The sequence below is a fragment of the Phasianus colchicus genome, chromosome 4, assembly GCF_987193195.1.
Source record: "Phasianus colchicus chromosome 4, bPhaCol1.hap1.1, whole genome shotgun sequence".
NCBI lineage: Eukaryota > Metazoa > Chordata > Aves > Galliformes > Phasianidae > Phasianus > Phasianus colchicus.
This window is the reverse complement of record NC_143439.1, coordinates 9069822-9091031: the sequence shown is the minus strand read 5'-3', so window position 1 is coordinate 9091031 and position 21210 is coordinate 9069822. Positions and strand designations below refer to the sequence as shown.

At 37.8% G+C, this 21210-nt stretch overlaps 1 protein-coding gene across 7 annotated transcripts in view; it reads right to left on the bottom strand.

Moving 5' to 3' along the window:
* TTC29 (tetratricopeptide repeat domain 29) overlaps positions 1 to 21210 on the bottom strand; it is a 366043-nt gene that overhangs the window by 211112 nt on the left and 133721 nt on the right. The window contains exon 1 of one of the 7 annotated variants that reach the window (XM_090138567.1): positions 8067 to 8181. The exons of the other annotated variants lie outside the window; for them this stretch is intronic. The gene's annotated coding sequence lies outside the window, so the exon portion shown is untranslated. Of the gene's footprint in view, positions 1 to 8066; positions 8182 to 21210 lie in introns of those variants that run through there. 7 annotated transcript variants of the gene reach the window in all.

Genomic DNA, 21210 nt, shown 5'->3' with positions numbered 1-21210 from the left:
AGAAATTTTGCTAATCGGTCCGTAACTGAGCAGACACATTAGGAAAAAAGGCATAGTAGTATATAACAGTGTTGATTTCTTTTGATAAGTGTTACCTTATTTATGATTACACTTTAATATGCTCTCATACATGTGCTCTGGTGTGTTTTGTGGTGGAAAAAAGGCATTTCCACTGAGAGGCCTTTTGCTAGGTCCCTCGGTTAAGGATACTTTATTAAGAGACATGAACAGTTGACTGCATTTTTTCAAGACATAGAATTCCTGAATTAGCCAAATATTAATTCATACGGTCCCTTTAATTTCTAAAAAGTTCAGCTAGCAAATTCCTAGATATTTTTATGTTGCAATTTTGAATGAGAAAATTATGTACTCATCAGTGAAAAAAATCAAATATGCGTGTTCTTGCCTTGAAAACACATGCAGAGAAAGGGAAAATTAGATGTGTTCTGTCAAAGTAAAGAAAGAACCAAAATCTAAGGCCAGGTCCACATTTTTTTTCACCTCTTCACATTTGGAATTTGGATTTTTAATCTTTCAGACTTATCAGTAGCCTGTAGCAGAGCTAGGAACAGTTGCATTAGTAGGAATTCACTTTTTATATATTTTTTAAAGAATAAGAATAAATTGTAGCACCAACATTATGCAGATTATAACATCATCATTTCTAGCATAAGCTAGGATGGATGGGAATGACCTGCTGAGTTCTGCTGCCAGAAAAGCACTATGTGAAAGAACAGAAGCGTGCATTCTTGCCAGGGAGTTAGTGGGACAGAAGTGGATGGTTGGAGGATGCTCATATGCAGAGTAGGGAACCTACTATAGAAGGTGGGTTGGACAAGCTGATCTCCAGAGGTCACTTCTGACCCCTACAATTCTGTGATTCTGCATGCCAGTGAAGCTGCAACTCAATCTGCCTTTAACCAACATGTTTGAATCTGCTGGCCAAGCTTTGTGTACTCCCACTTCCTCAGTCTTACATCTTTTCACTTTCCTCTGCTGGCAGTTCTCAGTAAAATGTAATATGTTCTTTTCTGGGCTGAGAGCCCAGTCAACATATTAATATTTTTACCCCTGTGTGCAGCCCTTCTGAAGTCCCATATGGTATGTTTTTCAAACCAGTGCCAAATTTCAAACCACAGTGCTGAAAATTCCTCCAGAAGTGTTTTTATTTCTTCATTTCTCAATTTCACCTTTCCATAAATATTCAGTAAGCAAGGGCATGCCTTGGTGCTTTGGCTCAAAGGGAATATTTTCATTTATATCAGTAAGAGGACACATGATTGTATGCAGAACATTTACAATGAACTGTTAGCTCTGAGCAGTAGAAGTTAGAGGCAAAAATATTTCTATTAAGTAAGCCATTTAGTGGTGTAACAGCCTCTAGCTTTAATGGAGCTAAGCGATATTCCCTACTTCATGCATCTCCTACAGTATTATTCCTAACACCACATTTCTTTTCATTCACTCACAATTTATCTCTGGCTGCAATGTCTCTGAAAGTGCCAGTCTTTCATTGATCATGTACAGTATAGTGGAGTAACTGTTTTGTGTTCCTGTTTCAACACTAATATTCAATACAAAGGCATGGATCAGCACCAAATCCTCACTGGCAGCCCCTGCAGAGTAGTTTATTCAATTATACGTCACAAAAAATGCTTGTGTCTTCCTCAGGCCAGTTCCTAAAACTCCATGAAACTTACTTAAATACTCTGGAGATGAGCTATTCCTAATAATTTAGGAACTAATTAGAGGTCAGACCCTAAAAACAATTATACAAAATAAATATATTATTTATAGCAACAGAGCCATATAATAGCTATATAAAATACAATATGAAATGAACAATAAAACTGTGCGGTGCTCCCTCACTCCATCCCTTTTATTTTTAATAAGGATTGGCACATTTGATCTTAATATAGCTTTAGACTATATAGAAAATTCTGATATTCCCATTTCCCTGAGGCTCACTTCTTCAGCTTTATCGAAGCATAAATACCTATAATTGTGGCATTTCAAAAATTAAAGCCATTGATGAGGAAATCAGAGCAAACACATTTTAATGCAATTGCTTTAAAAGTATTTTGGAGAGGTGGAAAAAAGGAATGAGTCACTTATGAGAAAGACTGAACTACCATATAAGTTGTCTCAAAGCAGCTGGAGATTCTCTGACGCAAAAAGCTGAGCATTCATGCTAATGAAAACCAGTCATTAGACAGTTACTAGACACTAAAATCTAACTAACTGTGTTATAGCCAGTTAATACCATTGAGTAAGCTAAGAAATTCATAACATACATAAGCAATTAACCTGAATATCATGGTCTTAAGTATATTGAGCAAACGCAACATTTGTACATTCCTGATGCCTCCACTAAAGCAGCAAAACTTACAGTGGCATTAACAAGGAGTACACTGCTTATTTTCACTAGAAAGGTTTGCCATAAGCACATTCTGTTCTGATTTGCATATGTATGGTTCCAGTTATATCCAACAAAAAAAGTTAAGTACACATAACAGACAACAATTAGGTGCAGCAAATAAAGCCTTTCTCAATATCACTGCTAACAGATGAACAGACAGCAAAGGGATGCAGAACTTGGGCAAATGCTAGACAACAAACTGAAGTTTCCTGCTTAGGTCTGTCCTGTGCTTGCTAGGCAGTGTTCTTGCTAACTCAATTGCTCCCGGGGTGCCATGCAGATGCTCTGCACACGTGCTCAGGTGCAGAGATTAGGCAGACTGCTACCTAAACAGGGCCTGTACCATTTCTTATGCAAAAAAAAACCCATCTAAATTATAAATCAGCGTGATCCGGCCCTTCACAATATTAGGGTGATCGCCACATACAGAACAGAATAACAATGAGAAAATTCACTCAAGAAGTTGAAAACGCAGAACCAGTGCTGCCCTTATCTCAGGGGGCACAGATACAGACCTCCTACATCCCAGACATAGAGTTGAAGAGGACTCTCAAAGTATATGAGTCGTGCAGTGCACCTACAGCCTTGTGCTCTTGCTGGCATGGATGTCAGGGAAGCATTACCCCATACTGTGTGTAACCATGACATTAACCTGATGAGCAAAGTTCTATTTTTCCTGTCCATCCTAAATTCAGTCCAGCTTGTTGATTTTACCTCTCACCTTGTCTGCTATCAAAGACTTTTATTTTGACAAGTCATAGACTTTTCTTGAAAAGTCATCACCACACCTTATCTTTTCTGTTGTTGTTGTTATTATTTTAGGGAATGAGCCCAAATAGAATGAAGTCTTTTGACACACAGCTAAATATGCCTTTCATTCAGACTGTGCAGTCACACCAAAGCTATTAGGTCACTTATCTTGACCAGAAAGCCCACAGGGAATGATCACTGTGTTAAATATATAAGGATTCTACTCCTGTAGTTTTCAAGCTCCTATTTTTCTCATGGTGCTATCTATCCTAATTTCAACATAACGGCAGAAGGAAAAGCAGCATCAAGTCTTCTTGGATAGAGAAAGCAACCAAATACCATAATTGTACAGAGATGTTTATCCAATTACTGTTTCAAAGTTAAAAATAAAAAATTAAACCTCATAAAAGGAATAAGCAACACACAACAAACAGATCAAAGCAGGAAATCCCAACCACGTATATTCTGTGTATCATTTTGCAGTGTATCCTGCAGGAAATGCAGCCTGCCTCATCACTTTGGCAGTTCACCGATCTTGGTTCCACTGAAGAGGAAGCTTTGGAGACTAGGATTTTCTTATCTTTTCAGCTTTCTTTTTGTTTAACACTCCCTTTAGTGAGCTAGACATGGAATGTTTACCTTATATTCAATCATTTGAATGGATATATCAGAATGAGAAAAGGTTACTCAAACACTTCTATGTAGATGGAACAAAACTTGAAATTAAATGTAAAGAGTCTTCTTTGGAAGTAACGTTTTTTGATGGCTAGCATAATTTAAGAGGAAAAGGTCTGTTAACTCTAACAAGAAGAACCTCCTCCCACTGTTCTCCACCCGCAGAAGAAAAAAAGAGAAAAAGATCAGACACACACAAAAAAAAACAACAAAAAACCCAAACCACATAAACCAACCAAACAAAACCCACGACCCACAAAGAAAACACACGAAAACTCCATCATTCTTCATTCATCTTGCACCACAGGTAATTCTTAATGCATTTTTGTACTCTTTCACAGAAAGCACAAGAAGAGATTATAACCTTATAGCCTGTTTTCTCCCTATATCTATTTGGAACTAAACTTCGAAGATAATCTGTACACAAGGGACATCTGATGATGATTACAAAAAAATTACTGATAAAACATTTATTTAAAAGGTATTTTGGCTTATTCTATGTGAATATCCATTTCTTCAGGCAGTCTAGACCAATACAAGGCAAACATTCTTCAAGAGCCAGCCAACAAATTGTTTAGTGACACCAGAGGTTCATCACCAGATTGCAACATTCAGTATTCATCCATGAAGCGTGTCTTCTCTCATGGCACTTCCTTCTGGACTCTGCAAAATTGCTGAGTCTTCTCCTTCAAAAGCATTTCACTGTTTCTGTTAAGGGGACAATTAACTGGAACTATTACACAGCAACTGGTGAGCTGAGGTGTTTTGTCCTGACACAATCAGATGCTGTATATCACAGTATTTTTCTTATTTCAATATGACTGTTCTGCATTCTGACACACATATTTTTCTTGGACATCTGCTATGTCTCATTCCTTCCTTATCCTAAGGGCAGGAACATACTTTCATGTGTCTAATATGAATTGTCTCTAGGCCTTATCACAACATAAACAGCCCACGAGGGCAGTGAACACTGCTGAAAGAAGTGTTCCTATAAGTCACAGCTCTCTCAGTGTTAATGTATCATTTCCATCTAATCAGTCCTCTGACAATACTTTTTACTAAGAAAAGGAAATCACTCTATCCAGTGGAGGTCTCAGTGGTCTTTTAATCCTCTGAGATTTACTTCTGAGTTAAATAATCTACTTTTTAAAAAAATTAAAAATGCTAATATTTTCTTGAAAATTATCCTGAATGCTGCAGACTATTAATAATTATAAAGATAATTTTATCTTTAATAAACAATCAACTACATTTTTTCTGAGATTTTGGAATTTTTACCCACTATTATACAAAGGTAACTAGCCCTTTAAAGATGGCTACTAAAAGTCTTCAAACATTCAAAACTTGCACTAAAAATACTAAAACAAGCAATTATTTTGGGGGAGTTTTACTTCGGGTTTTCCAGTTAGATATTTATGTATCCTTCAGTAACATGATATTTCCACACTGTCTACCAGTGCAAACTTGGGATAGCATTGCACACACATTTGTACAACCTTCCAAGGTTGGAAATCTGTCTCTCAACTTGTGCTATTACAGAAAGCAGAATAAAATGATAAAATCGCACTGGTGAAGTAAAGCACTACTAGTTGTCTTCTTCAGATTTTTTAGGACTTCAAGCCATAACCGTACTAGGAATTCTGCCTGGGAAAACTGAAGCTCCAAGTTAGTCACTGCTTTTATTATCTCAGAGCTGAGGAGTGAATCCCATCGGTATTGTTAAGGCTTTAAAAACCGTTTTCTTTGCAAGTAGCTGGCTATAAAATTTGCAGGGAAGTCAATCAACTTTCATAGCCGGCAGTCAAAATTAGTTGAAAGCCAGTGAAAACAAATACTTCAAGGTTTTACTTAGACTAAAGTCAGAACTGCCTAACGTCCTCAAGACACAAGGAAGAACAACCATCATCCCCTCATATCTTGTCTGTTACATGAAGGAAGGCTTTGCTGATCCTTCCTCAGAAGCAGCAGCATTTGGATCTGTGAGTTGCCAACTCATTCAACTATTCTGAGTCACATTTAGAAGAACTGTTAATGCTATAAATATAAGGTACTTACTGAAATCAATTTCCAAGCATGTTTTAGATCTACTTGCACTGCTTAGTGGCTGCACACAGCTTAGTAATCAGTGCAAGACCAGGTAAGCAACTCCACGTATTTATTCTCAGAGCAACGAGCCAAGACCAAACAGCTCTAGTTTTCTTCATACCAGTGAACCACACCGATGCCTATTGCTAATATCAGGCAAAAAGTAGATCCAGGTTTTTCCAGGTATTAGCACATAGATGGAAAGGCAAGAAGAGCTTTCATGTTCCCCAAACACCTAGTTTTGTACAGAAAGCAGCAACACAAGCTGCTTCCTCATGCCCATGAAAAAAAAAATAAAGTAAGTTCCCCTCACCCCTGCAGTATATATGCATGCAACTTCTGGTTTGATGTCAGACTACATCACGTACCTACAAATCAGTCTGTCAGATCAGAAGCTGTCTCTGTAATCTCATACGCACAGTTTCCACTTAAAACAGGTACATTACCCTTAGAGCACTGAGCTACAAGTAAAAAGATTGTTCACGCTCACAGCCTGCACACCAACCATGCAAAAACTTCCTTATCTTTTCAATTTGAGCTGTTTTCCTTCTACTCCTTAATGCCATGACAGAACAGACCAATTTTTAGAGTGATGAAAACAACTTGAAAATTAATCAGTCATGCACAGGACATTCAGTATTTAACTGTATGGTTTTCTTTAGACATGCTTCCCTGCCTCGGCTAACAGGTCAAAGTTATTCAGCTTAGATTAAGACAGAATTTGATGTTACTTTCTGATATAAAACTATAAACCGAGGTGTTCAAACATGGATTTACAACTTCTACGCTACAAATTGTACAGTTACAGGGCAAGATGATAAAGCTTTCTGGAAGAGGAATGGCTACAGGACTTATTTGACAGTAAGGACTGTGATATTCACTACACAGAACAAAAGAAGACTTATGTTACACCATTTCCAGATGTATGACTGGATGATGCAAATGCATGGGATTGCAAAAGGAATTCAAAATAATTTACAGAGAATAACAAGACCAATAATTTCAAATTCTTCTAGTTCATCCTGAGCCCTGAAAATCATGATCCTGCTGTGCAATTCTTTTTGTGGCTAGTGACCTGTAAGACTACTTTGTCTTCAGCAGTGCGCATTTCCTACAACTGCACTGTCCTTGGGTGGCTTCTCTCTGTCATCCACAAAGTTATCAAGGAACTAGTCACTTGTTTTTCAGGCAGAATGAAAGTGATTTAATTTGCATGAGATTCTGAATTCATTTTATGCCATCAGATTAAAAATCCAAACATTCCAGCTATAGAAGAGAGAAGAATTGTGCAATGCCACAAATGCATTCCTTCTGGGAAGGGTTAAGAAGCACAATAAATATAAACTTGGCTATTGGTGTCTTTATCAATCACCTGAAATGATCCAGGCCAAGAGTCAAAACTCCATTACAAACATGTGAGGAAATAGAATCCCAGGATAATTTAGGCTCGGACAGAAATTTAGCAATTGTCTGATAGGCTCCAAGCATCTCAGAGCAGGATCCACTTCAAAGTTAAAATAAGTTGCCAAAAGTTATAATGTGGAAAACTCAGAATACCTCCAAGGATGCAGACTCCATAACCTCTCTGGCAAGCTTTTCAGTATTTGGCCACTTTCTCTGTAAAAGTATTAATTGAGTACTTAATCAGAATTTCTCCTGATGCAACTTATGTTCATTACACTTGGTCTTTCACCGTGATCATCAAGAGCCTTGCTCTGCCTTCTCTATCCTTTCCCATTGGACAGCTGAAGACTGCAGCAAGATCCTCCCTTGTCCCTACATTTTAGAACAAGGTGTTTCTTCTAGAAATATAAAGAATTCATCGTAACATATTCAAAGGAGAAACATCAATACAGAGCTTAAAAATTACAGCTGATACAACTAACTTGGTTTGGGGTGTTTTGTTTTGGTTTTTTTTTTTTTGGTTAATTAAGAAGGATAGAAATTTTGACTGGTTATCATACAACAGTAATAGAAGTATATACCATAGTATATGAGAACCAGTAAGCTGTTATGCAGTGCATTGGGTTTGCTCACAGACATAGATTATATCAATTTGATGAAGCGACTGCACTCATTAACTTAGTTTATCGTAAGCATTCTCTTAGTATTATCTCAGTATTACATTCCTTACCTTGACAGAGCTTTGATGTTCATGTCTAGCCAGGTCAGATAAGAGATGATGCTACCTTATCTGAAAAATCACAGACTACTTTAAAGCCTTCTTTAATAAGTAGGATTTAAAAACAGTTCATTTGGCTCTCATAAGTTTTCTGCTACAGGAAAAAGAATGTTATTGAGTTATACACACCCATAATAAGAGACAACAGCTGGAGTATGTTTTACTAGAGATATAATCCAGCAAGAATACTTAAAGTCCAGTGCTTGACCTAAGTAAGGGAGTGTCCTTGTAAAGGAAAAAGATTTAGCTCAAATGTTTGAGATAGGCAAACATTTCAAGTGTTCCATTAAGACTTCAAGACCTGCACTTCTTTGTCTAAGTTCAAAGTAAACTTCATTGAACTCAAATAACAGTCTTGTTTTTTTTTTTCCTTAATTTTAAGAGAGTCTTCTGTGGAAATGAGACTCAATCAGCATAAAGCAATAGCATATGCAAATGTGTACTTTAATGCATGTAAATATATTCACTGAGACATAAGGAAAAGTTTCGGAATCTTGTTCCCATCCCAGCTATTACTATACACAGTTATTACTATACAAGGTAGCAATAGGAGAGACATACAGGAAGCATCCCCTAATATAAGATGGTATTATCTATGAATTTTGACACCTTTGCCAGAAAATATTTTTAAGGACTACAGAATTTACTCAACCTAAAAATACGTAACACATTAATCCAGAACACTTGCATGTTTCTAAGCAAGCTAAAGTAAGATACAACAATACCATCTATATATATACTCATTGCTTTTCTGATGCAAAAATGCTGGAAGAGTTAAACTTTCCTGAAGATTGAACTTTCCTGACTGGAAGCAGCAATGAAATAGATTTCACAAATCACAAAATTATTGCTTATCTTTGGCCAAACCTTACTATGGATCTACACAGCACAACTCTCCACAACAAAGACCAAATTCTATTTTCAATTCTATGTTTTTTTAATGAACATTAAGTATTTAAAAAATAATAATTAAAAAAAACCTGTAGCCAAAATCAACAATAGAGAACTTCATACTATGTCTATAAATGTTATTACAGTTTCTGACATGAACAAGGCTATCTAAACAGCTTTCCTTCCCTAGCCTTTTTTAGATTTTAAGATTTTATGCTTTCAAAACAGATACTCTTCATTGCTTTAATTTCTAATGATTTTTATAAAATTCAAGAGAGGTAGTGGTAGCATCATTCTTACTATAATACAAGAGAAATCTCAAACTTGTTCATATAAATATTGATCTTGATTACGTGATTTTGTTGAAGTTCTCTCATTTTTATCTAGGTCTCTAGATCAAATTCCACCTTTTCACTTGCACTGCTTTTCAACACTCTTTGATCATTTCGTTCCTTATCTTTATGGTTTTTTTGCAGAGTCGTGGCTGAGACCCAAGAGCTTGATATCCACTGAGCTACTGCTTTCAAGCAATCACTTGTATAAATTGTTGCCAGTATACGTAACCTCCTCGTCCAGCTGAACTCAAGATCAGCTGTCAGCAACCAAATCAACTAAATTCAAGCAGCAAAGACTGGAATTAATGGTTGGAAGATCTAATATTCAGGCTTTTTTTCTTTACACTGTCACTGAATTCAAACCTTATGCCTTAAAAGATCACCTGTAATTTATGACACGACACTCAAATATTTACAGCCTCCCAAGGGTGGGGGGAAACAACAGTATTTGTTTTGCCGTATCTGCATTCAGGTTGAATGCTAACATTTCCAAATCTGAAAGCCATAGAAATGCACAAAACTACATCAAGATGACTTATTACACCTCCTTCACTTCAAAATCTTGCTTTGTCTTCCAGCTAAAATAATTCATGCTCAAACACTGCCTAACTTTAACTCAAGTATGAACTCTCAACGAGGATTTCAAACTCTCCTGCAATAATGAACAGACACATTAAAACAGTCCTTTCATTTGGAAAGATGCCCCTTCCAATTAGTGCTCAGGTCATCTACTGAAGTATTACATCAGAACATGATCTGTTAGAGTACATACGATCTTTCAGTTTCATTTGAGAAATGTGTACTCACACACCTTGTTAACTTGCTGTTTGGAATATTTTAAATACTGAAGCATGCACAACAATTTTAGCATTTATTGTTTAGTCAGGTCTTCTCTAAGACATGCAGGTCATTCTCTTTTCAATTTCTCCCAAAGGAGTGCCTTAGTATGAAAATAAAGTTCTCTTCCAGGAAAAAAACAAGGAGAGGAAAAAAAAAAAATAAATACACACACACACACACACACACACACAACCCCACATTGTTTAAACTACATCATCAAATACATGAGTTTACACATAAATTTAGCAAAACTAAGGCAATTATAGACTAGAAGTAACTACATGAGACTTGAAACATCCAGAAAGCCTTTACAAAACATCCGTACAGCATTTTCTCCACAAAGCGCTACATGTTTTGTCAAGTACCTGTTGACTTATGGTAATACGCAAACAAACACCCCCAAAAAAGAGCAGTGCAGACACTCTAAGGAAATACTGCTGACACCTACACAAAAATTGAATAAAGTAGAAAAGCGGGAAGCAGAACATTCAGTCTTTCCTCGCACTTCTATCAATTTTTAATCTAGGATATGTACAGAAGGGATGATGTATGGTCACAAAAACCAACTTTCCAACCAAACAAATCAACCTTCTCTAATTTATGAAGATGTTAAATGAATGCCAGGGTATGCTCAAAGGAAAGATGATAATAGAGAATCCTCGTTGAGGATTTCTTGTGGACTCTTGAACTCAATTTATAGTTTTGGATATTCAAAGTGTATTTCATGACAGGATTTAATTTGGCATGATTAAACACGTCAGTCAGTCTGAACAGGCAGTAAAATCTAGGTTTAACTGCTAGTGAACAGATATCACTCCAGTCAGGGCAGCTACCTTTAAATAAATAAAAAAAAAACACAATGTTTTACTTCTAAAGTTCACAACCATATTTCAGAAGAAAGACCTTGCGTGCTTTCTTCCAGCTCACATCCCTGGAAACAATCTATTTTCCACACAGACACAAACTTGCTTCCAGCTCAAGTAATTTTACTCCACCCTTGGATTTATTTGTGAGGTCTCAACAACACGCTAACTTTATCCACATCATCTTTGCTTAGCTCAGAAGACAGAGCTTCTTTTCCTCTGCACCAGTGAGCAGTTACGTCCTAGCTCAATATTTGAAGAGTTGGAATTTGGTAGAGGCCTGTTTAAGAAACAGCACCTCAAACTCATGTTTTTTCTTTCTCTTAATTGAAAATACAAAGATCAAGTTCAGTCTGGGCCTATGTAGGTATAGAATATTGGGAATATCCAAGGCAAATAACTCTAATCTGGCTAGCAGACAAAACATGTTTTAAGTTCTGTATTTCAGCTATGTACTCATGAAGAAGGCTCAGAGCTTTCTTATGGTTTGGGGTGCCTCTATAGAAGTATTTACTGTGCTTGCTCATTTTCAGAGTCTTCTATACCTTGACAAATGAAGGGGAAAAACAACAGTTTTGGTATTTACAGTGAACCAATAGATTTCTTCACAAGCCAGAAACAAACTGAGAAAAGACAAAAAGAAATTCTGTTGAATCCTGAGATCAAAGTGAGTCTTAGGGACAAAAAAATGGCAAACAACATTATTTTACAGTGCTTGTTTCCTAGATAGAAAGGGTAACTTCTTTTCCTCCTTCACCATGCAGGAAGAGAGCATCAAGGATTCACTATCACCAAGCAGTTTGTCACAGGAGATGCATTCCCACCATTCACATCAGGGATATTGGTCCATTTGCTGGACTGATACTGGCCTAAGTCCGTATGGAGGTGGTGGGTATCTTTTTTTAATGTGTTTTTCTTTTTCTTTTTTTTTTTTTTTTTTTTTTGGTTTGGTTTGGTTAACAATCAAAAGCGTTAGGTAAACAATACATCGTAGCTGACATTCAGATCAATCAGCAGCCATAGGCTTGGAGAATTGTATAAATTTCAAGCTTCAGAGATTTTTTGCTTTTTCTGTTTTGTCTGGAGGCAGTCCTTTTTTCATAGATTTGATTATATTTCAGATCTTTTATATTCATTAGTATAAACCAGCACACGGGAGCAGAGATGAGAATTATCCCTCATTCTTTTATTTTATTAGTTTAAGCAATATTTAATTTTTGAAGGCACATTCATATACTACTTCAAAACATTGAAGTCAAATCTGCGCGTTAATTTCATGAAGTCTTTTTCCAACATCTGATGCAGTAATAAACTGATACAGAAAACATGTTCTTGAGTCATCCCAGCAGCTGCAGTCCACACTGCCACTGGCTCTCATCTATACCAGAGATTTCACTTCACGCTTCTTCCTCTTCAGGGCTCCCTCTGTGATAACCTTTACGATACTGGCATAACAAGAATTGACTGATCTAACTGGAGAAACTTCAGTGAGATGGCTAACCTCAGTTTATGCTATTTTTTTTTCCTGTAATTCTTTCTCTGTCCCTCTAGGTACATTCATAGTGCACACGTGGCCCTCCTGATTGAGCAAGATATATCAGGTAGAAGTCAGTTTTTAAATGTTAGTTGTCATAAGGGTAGATATATGCGAGCTGTGTCACAGAGATGTTCCTATCTTTTTCCAGCGTGTAGAAATCATTTAATTTTTACTGAATGGTTCTGTTCTTTTTTCAATCAGTTCCATCTATTCAGAGTGTAAAAAACCATCTATTGTTGGTGCAATGACAGGGATGGTCTGGGGGCAGGAATGATATCTGGGACTAGCATGGGCCAAGTGCTTGTTAAGCTACTCTTGTAAGTGAAGAAAAATATTTGAGTTGAGGTTGAGATTTGTGAGATTTTCTTGCCAGCAACATCAGCTAAAGAGGCTCTTTCCCTGTCTATCCCACTTTCTCCTTCTCCTAGTGTTCTCCTCCAAACCACTTATCACCATTACATCGCTATTTGGGAGGCCATTTTATAAACCAGGTTGGAGAGGTGGTCTGGCTTGAAACACCATACATATCATTTCATCCATCCCATTCCCCGTATACATAACTCTAAAACGAGTTCTGTTCCCTGACATTGTTCACACTGCAGCCATAGTACAGAATTTGTGGAATTATTTTCCCACCCACCTCCCCTAGAACTTCCCTTAAATTTCATTATTTCCAGTTCCAAATGGCATATCCAAAAATCCCTCTCTTTTTCCTAGTTGCTCAGTCCTGCCAAATGACAGGAAGCAGAACTATTTACTACCTTTATCTACAAGTCTTTCCTCAATAAGAATAGGAAAAAAAGGCACAATAATAATAATAATAATAATAATAATAATAATAATAAATCAATGCTCACAAGCACACACAAACCCTACAACAAAACAACCACAGAATAAATCCCTCAAAAGAACCCCATCCAAACATAAAGTCTCTCTAGAGCTTTACTTCCAGTGCAAAGTCATCCTCTAAATGCCAACTAGAAGATGTTTACTTTTCAGTTTTATAACATGGGGAGGCACCTTATCAGCTGTCAATAATGGCTGGCTGAAAAGTATGCACATTAATCCCCAAATGTATCCTTTTTTTCTAGCCACAGCAGGTTATATACATATATTCACACTGGGTACCTATGGATATTGCTAACTATATGCGGCGATATGGCTGCAGGCCAGAATGTTAGGTATGCTTTGCATGGGACTTGGGTCATTTGAGCCACTCTAGAGATATCAATGGGCCAATTTCACACTTGAACTAGTCATCTTGATTTCCTTTGGAATGAACTGATGAAACAGGCACAGCTAACATACAGTTCATTTCATCCCACAGGAGATATCCACCCCATACTAATACACTTTGTTCATAGATTTACATTTATAGAATGGGCCCACGTTGATGACTCCGAGGGGTGGACATGGTCAGACAAGAACATGAACCTAGGCTGCTAGCCTCCATATTCAGAGCACAAGCGGCACTGAGCTGATCTTAGATGAGCAAGTACCACTATCAAGATCTCTGGAATCCTACAAGCATACAAATATTTATCTGTCTACCTTGTTGCACTCACCCTCATCTTTCCTTTCTGATTTCTTCTCAATTATTTACTCCCCTAGAACAATCCATTTTTCCTCCAGTCTCAAAACTTGGTACCAGAAGCTATATCAATGGCTTTTTAAGAGCACACGGCATTCCATGATCTTACTCTCTCAACAAAAGCGTATAAAAATTCATGAAATACTAAACATACATTTAGGCTTTTGTTTCTTTCCCTCTCCTATCCTAATAAAAAGTCAACAGTTTCTGCAACTTAGTTTCAGATCAGCATTTTTTGCCTGGTCTAGAACAACATAAGGACTTCATATTCTACTGTGAGATGTAGAAACCGTTTTATTCCTTCTCTTGCAATGGTGATCACAATGCAATTCAACAGATGGATAGTTGTCCTTCTATTGCTTCCCTTTCCCACTCTTTGCCCTTTCTGAACTCCCATTTGAAGATGGCTTGTCAACATCCTGCTTGCCTGGACCATTGATCTTGCCCCAGGATGTGTACTCCATTTCCCCATCTGTCAGATTTCTCAATTTCTAGCCATTTCCTCTCCACTATTCCCATAACAACCCATTTTTGCCTTTGGCCTTACACTGTCTCCTCTCCTTTGAGTACTTCTTTATTTTTCTTCTCTGGCTATGTTTTCTTTTTTCCATTTCAAGCCAGAGGGCAAATGAGCAGTGACCTCTGTAGCTGGCACCAGGACCTCTCCTGTGGCTAGAGAGGAGCCAGCTCCCCGTGCGAGAGGCAGCCAAGTCTCCCTCCCAGGGGAGAATATTCACCTCCCCACCCAGCAGCAGTCCCCTCCACTGAGATGCTGAACCAAGTTAAATTTAGATATTGATTAATCCTCTGTTTTTCCTCTTTTCTTCTGGGGAAACCTATGGCCTTTTTCTGTGAAGTGCCAATTTCTTCAGGAGGACAAAGTGGTTCTTTCTCTACATTTTTATCCCTAAAGTACAAACAATATCTAGAACAATCCCATAAAAAATTCAGTTTCTCAGACTAAATAAATGGAACAATAATGTGAGTTAAAAACTCAAATTTAAGTGTCTAAGTTGCAGCAGAGATGTACCAGAAAAGCCACAACAGGTAAAGCCTATCAATTAATTTTTTGCATATCTTGCAGCAAATACCTGCATTAGTTTCACTAATTATATGTTTGAAAACTTATGTTCCTGCTTCTCAGCTATGCTGCCCTTGTGCTGTTTACAAGCCCAGGAAGCTTAAAGCACCCAAAACAATCAATCACATGGCAAAATTTTCCTTTCTCATGATGATTCAAGATTAAAATTGAAGGTGGTCTGGCCTGACTTGTACAGCTTGTGTTTAAATCCATCTGTGAAATTGCTGTCATAATCCTGCATTTATTCCGCTGCCCTACACCAAGTTGCACAGCATTCTTTATGGCAGTTACTTACATCTGACTCCTTCCTGCTGTGTTGTACTGGCCCTGGCAGGGCCTCAGTACATGTTCCAGGCAACAGTGACCATTACCCCATAAAATGAATTGGAACAAAGATTCAGAAGTTGATTGTGTCCAAAACTGCCAATGCAGGAAAAGCATGCACCAATATTTTAGTTAGGCTTTTTGTTTGACATTCTAAATCCATATCAAGCACAGGAAGATGTTGATTCTGTTGTGGTGGTTGGCTTCAAAGACCTTTTTGATTTAAATAGAAAATTGAGACAACCATATTTCAAGGCCTTTGGCTCTCTCCAGGTTTGCTGTTTTTTTCTAACACGGCAAGATCTTTCATTTCGAGGTTAATTTTGACTTCACCAAGCAAACACGGGTCACAGTGACATGCAGTGTTAGAGGCAGCCAGCTTCACGTGAACAGTTCTATAAATTATCTGCCTTATTCTGTCCCCGATTTGCCTCTTTCTCTGCAGTGTCATAATCTAACTGATTAGGACATGATAAATTCAGCAGCTACCAGGCAAACAATTACAAGGACTTTGCATGGCAGATGATTTTTGAGAATAGATTATATCTGATAAACATAAAAATGTCAGCTCAATCCCTGTAAAAGAGAGTGATGAATGGCATATCTGCAGTGCATGGTGCTGGCTTTCTGTCACAGGAATGTCATACTTCCCTTTGCTGGTATCGTGATAAGCCTGCCTATGTTTAGCAGCTTTTGCCAGCAGGCTGTGAGCAACCAGAGCTGCTATTTGACATATCGAGTGTCCTGTCAGCACAAAATGTGTTTAATTGGCCTTAAATGTACCATTAATGTTAGAGCCACAAGTGAATAGAGGTAATTTCTGGGAAATGGTGTGGTGGGAGGTTAAAGAGAAATAAAATACTGTAAATTAAATGATGAATTGGACTGAAGAAGCTCACACACGGATCTCACTGTAGCACTTTAAAAATGAGAAACAGAGTCCATGCTTTTACTGATGTTGTTAAAGAATCCTGTGGGATTTATAGTTTCCAATTTGTGGAAAATGAAGTTTACCAGAACAGAGAACCTTAGAAACCAAGTTTAAAAGACAAAACAAGACAGACACTAGTTTTCTCTACAGAAAAACTGTCCTAGAAAAAAAAAAAAAACAAAACAGAAAATTCTGCACTGTTAGCCAAAGAATTGCAAAGAAGTGATTTGAAACAAAAGCACCCTGAGATGTTTGATGAAACATTTTCTTTAAAGCTGCTTACTGTAGCTTAAAGACATGGGGGGGTACGATCTGAATATGATCTGAATGTGATTTGCACCCTGAAGAGTTAATTCCTCTGGAATTGTCAGCTATTGACATCTTACTGCCAAGGTCAATACCTCAAAACAAAACAATCTGCCCACACCCTCTGCCCCTAAACCAAGTACAGCAATACGAATGAAGATATAAGATAAAAAAATTTACTGCAGTTCTCCCCCGTTGGTCAGATGTGAAGAGATATCAGAAAATTTTATAAAAGATTAGTAACTCTGCTTAGTAAATCCCGTTTGAATCAAGTAAAGCTTTCCAAAGAAATTAATCAATTCAAATGAAAATCTATTTTTTGATGATCAAGATGGATTTTTACAGTGCCTTATTTTGATATTCACAGAGCATAGGTTTTCCATTTTTGAAACGAACCCTATTTTACGTTTATTAAAATAAAATGTTCTTTGGCAAAAGTTTGAGAGCATCAAGTGACCCAAATCCTTCTTTCTCCAGATTCTGGTTCCAGAATGTTAGAAAACTACCTTCACCACAATTCAGGCATTAAAGCCAATCTGCAAACTGTTGGTTTTTTTTGTTTGGTTGTTTTTTTCTTTTTGTTTAAAAAAAAAAAAGAATTCTTGCCAATTGTAACTTGTGGTCAGTAACTTCTAAGTATGGGGAAATAAGAGAGGGGCCTATAAACTTGAGAATTTCTCCTTAGAGAAATGATAAGGAACAATAATCAGAGGGACAACAAAAATGCACAATGTAATATTCCCTGCTGTGTTTAAAAACAAAGCAACAAGTACAAAACATTAAACATAGTGCCAGATTGTGCCGATTGCTACTTGGATACAAATTCAAAACCTTAGTACTAAAAGTAAAATGCACAATAAATTAAATAGTGCTGTTCACAGCTAAACGAAGTGTTTTAACTGAAGTTATATGTTTGAAACCATTTCCCCTTGTCCTATCACCATAGACTCTGCTAAAAAGTCTGTCCCTTTCTTTCTTATCGTCCTCCTGTAGGTACCAAAAGGCCACTCTCAGGTCTCCCTGGATCCTTCTCTTCTCCAGGCTGAACAGCCCCAGCTCTCAGCCCATCTTTGATGGAGATGGTGTTCCATCCCTTGGATCATTTTTGTGAGCTTCCTCTAGACACGCTCCAACAGGTCCACATCTCTCCTGTACTGCAAACTCAACATCTGGATGCAGTACTCCAGGTGAGGCCTCACCAGTGCAGCGTAGATTGGTACGATCACCTCCCTGAACCTGCTGGCCACACTTCTTTTGATGCAGCCCAGGATATGGCTGATTTTCTGGGCTGCAAGGCCATGATGCTGGCTCACATCCAGCCTGCTAACCACCAGTACCACCAGGTCCTTTTTGGCAGGGCTGTGCTAAATCCTTTCATTCCCCAGCTTGTATTGGTAACAGGGGATGCCTCAACTCAGGTGCAAGACCTTGTACTTGGCTTTGTTCAACTTCATAAGGTTCTCCTCGGCCCACTGCTCAAGCCTGTCTGGATGTCATCCCATTCCTTGGACATCTCAACCACACCCCACAGGTTTGGCTTTCAAGACTCAAAAAATCATCAATTTATGTTTGCAAGACCATTTTCAGTTTATATAAATATATCACTTGCAAATTTCAAAATGGAATGAATAGAGTTGCAATCAGATACTCAACTAAAAAACCTGATCATGTCTCTTTACCAGACTTTCACAGTCTCTGTCTTAGAAGAGGAAAACACGCTTCACTTCACAATCACACCTTATTCATATCATTGCTTTTTAGAAGTACACACATTTTGAACAATTACTGTCAAGGATGAACTACAGGAAGAGTGAAATTTCATCAAAAATCTCTGATGAACATCTTGAGATCTCATTAAGAATTGCAACCACTGACATAGAACCAGACTGGTACTTTAGTTTCACAAAAACAAGGTCAAATAACCCACTGGTTTTATGTTTTTATTCTTCTCTTTCTCTTTAAAAAAAAATGTTTTAAGAAAAATATTTTCAATTAAAATGTTTTGTTACTTATATATTAACTATACTATATTTGCAAGCTATATTTGCAATATATTATATTTTGCAAGCTCAGAAAGTAAAGCCTCCTATTTTTTTAGGTTCCATAAGATCAGAGGTAGATATTGGTGTTATGGCCGTAGAGCTGAACCTTCCCGCCTATATCCCATTCCGTGCTGTTGCTGTGTGACAGATGGCAGCAGAAAGGCAGTCTAACAAAATGGCTTCTGACATGGATGTGCATATGAAGGAAAGGCATATGACAGAAAATAGCACCCATTCACATTCATTGATGCTTACTGAAAGTTTTTGGAGACCAAATAGTGGATGCAAGCACAGTGAAGCAGTGGGTGATTTATTTCAGCAGTGGTGGCACCAGGTAACCTTTGCTAGTGCAGATTGTTATGAGCATAGCACCAATCACTAAGTTGAATAATATTGTTTTATGGCTGAGAATTTGCTCTATCAAGAAGTATTATTGTGTTATTTGTATCTGTTGTTTCCATGAAAATACATAGGAGGCATTACTTTTGGAGCAACCTACGTATATGTGCTCCAAGACAATTTCTTTTCATTAAATGCAACCCAGACAAGCCAAAAGGTTGGATGCCCTTGGGGAACACACTACAGTCAAGTCATGCTCCTTCACTTAGATGGTTTACCTTCTCATTATAAATGTCGGTCCCAGATCTCACAGCCTTTCCTCGTAAGATGAAATGGCCCCTATAGCCATCTTTGTTGCCCTCTACTGGATTCTCTAAAAGTTTCATATCTTTCACGAACTGAGGAGCCCAGAACCAGACACAGTACTCCAGATGTGGCCTCACCAGGGGCAGAGTAGAGCAGGAGCATCACTCCCTCAGCCTGCTGGCTGCACTCCTCTTGACTCAGCCCAGGATACTGTTGATCATCCTGGCCACAAGGATGCAGTGCTGGCTTGTGGCCAATCTATTCTCCACCTGGACACCCAGGTCCTTCTCCACAGATTTCTTTTCCATCAGGGCAGCCCCTAACCTGAAGCAGTTATTCTTTTCCAAGTGCAGGACTCTACACTTACTCTAGTTCAACCTCATAATGTTCCTCTCCACTCAACTCTCCTGCCTGCCCAGGGCAGCACATCCTTTTGATGCATCAGCCACTCCTCCCAGGTTTCCATCATTAGCAAACTTGCTGAAGGTGCACCCTATCCCATCCCATCAAATTTTTGGACCAAAGTTTTTATCACTTTTAGATGCTCTATTGATAGAGAGACATTGAAGAATATGGACACTGTGTCTATAAAATCCACTTTTTACCAACTTTAATGCTATTTGACAACTTCCCTCTTGCTCCAACCAGTGTGTTTTTCTCCACAGATATTTCTGCAAAGGCTTTAAAATAAATCCACAGCTCTGCATTCTGACCCTTTGGAATGTGCTGAGTGCTTTAGCAAAAAAAAAAAAAAAAAAAAAAAGCAACCAAACAAACAAAAAAAACCTGCATGAAACTACACTGAGTGCTGATCTGTTTCTTCTTTAACTGAAGTTTTTTGATTTCTGGCCAATCAAATGGAATAGCACTAATGCTTAGCTGTTTGGCTTCTGAACAGGCTACCATACCAATTGCCATCATCTCCTTAATATCAGTGTAAGTGATAAATCTCTTTCTTTAATCAGCACTGGATATTGCCCTTAAATCAGAAATAAGAGTAAGTTCTTGCAAATACTATGTTCTTCCTCTGAAAACAATAGCTCTAGAGTTTGCATTGTTTCATTTTTTTTCTTTCCTCAATCTGTTTCTTCAATGCCCCCAAACCAACAAGCTGAGTTTTCCCCATGGGCAACTGATGGTTTTAAGTGGACTGTTCAGCAGCTGTGCCCTGCTGACTGCCCTATTGATTGGTTTCTCACATGTCTCTTAATAGGTTTATTGATATTTTGGATTCATTTTGTTCCAATTTTTGTCAATCTCCACATTTTCACAGTCAGGTTCCCTTTTGTTTGAGGAATGGATGCAATTAGTCCAGCTCTTAAAAGTCATGTTGTTGTTTTTTTTTTCCACTAATGGCTTAGTCATCAGCCTTATCTACCCAGGCTCTTTTCTAATTCTTCTGGGTTTTTTTTTTTTGTGTGTTTGTATTTAGAAAAAGAGTTCCAGTCAGGTAGGTTCACCTATTAAAGACAAGATCTGTAAATTATCAAGTAGGTTCTGAATGTAAGTAACTTGGTAGCAACTTCTCTCTAAACTAGTTGTTTAGTTTTTGTTTTTTTTTTCCTGAAGATCTCTTAGCTTGCTAAGGTGATAATGCCATGTCCCACACCAGCCTGGAGAATGCAGAGCACACTGTTGATCTTGGCTGGACTATCCTACTACAACCACTGTATAGTTTGGATTCGACACCTTCTGACTTCCATCTGTTCA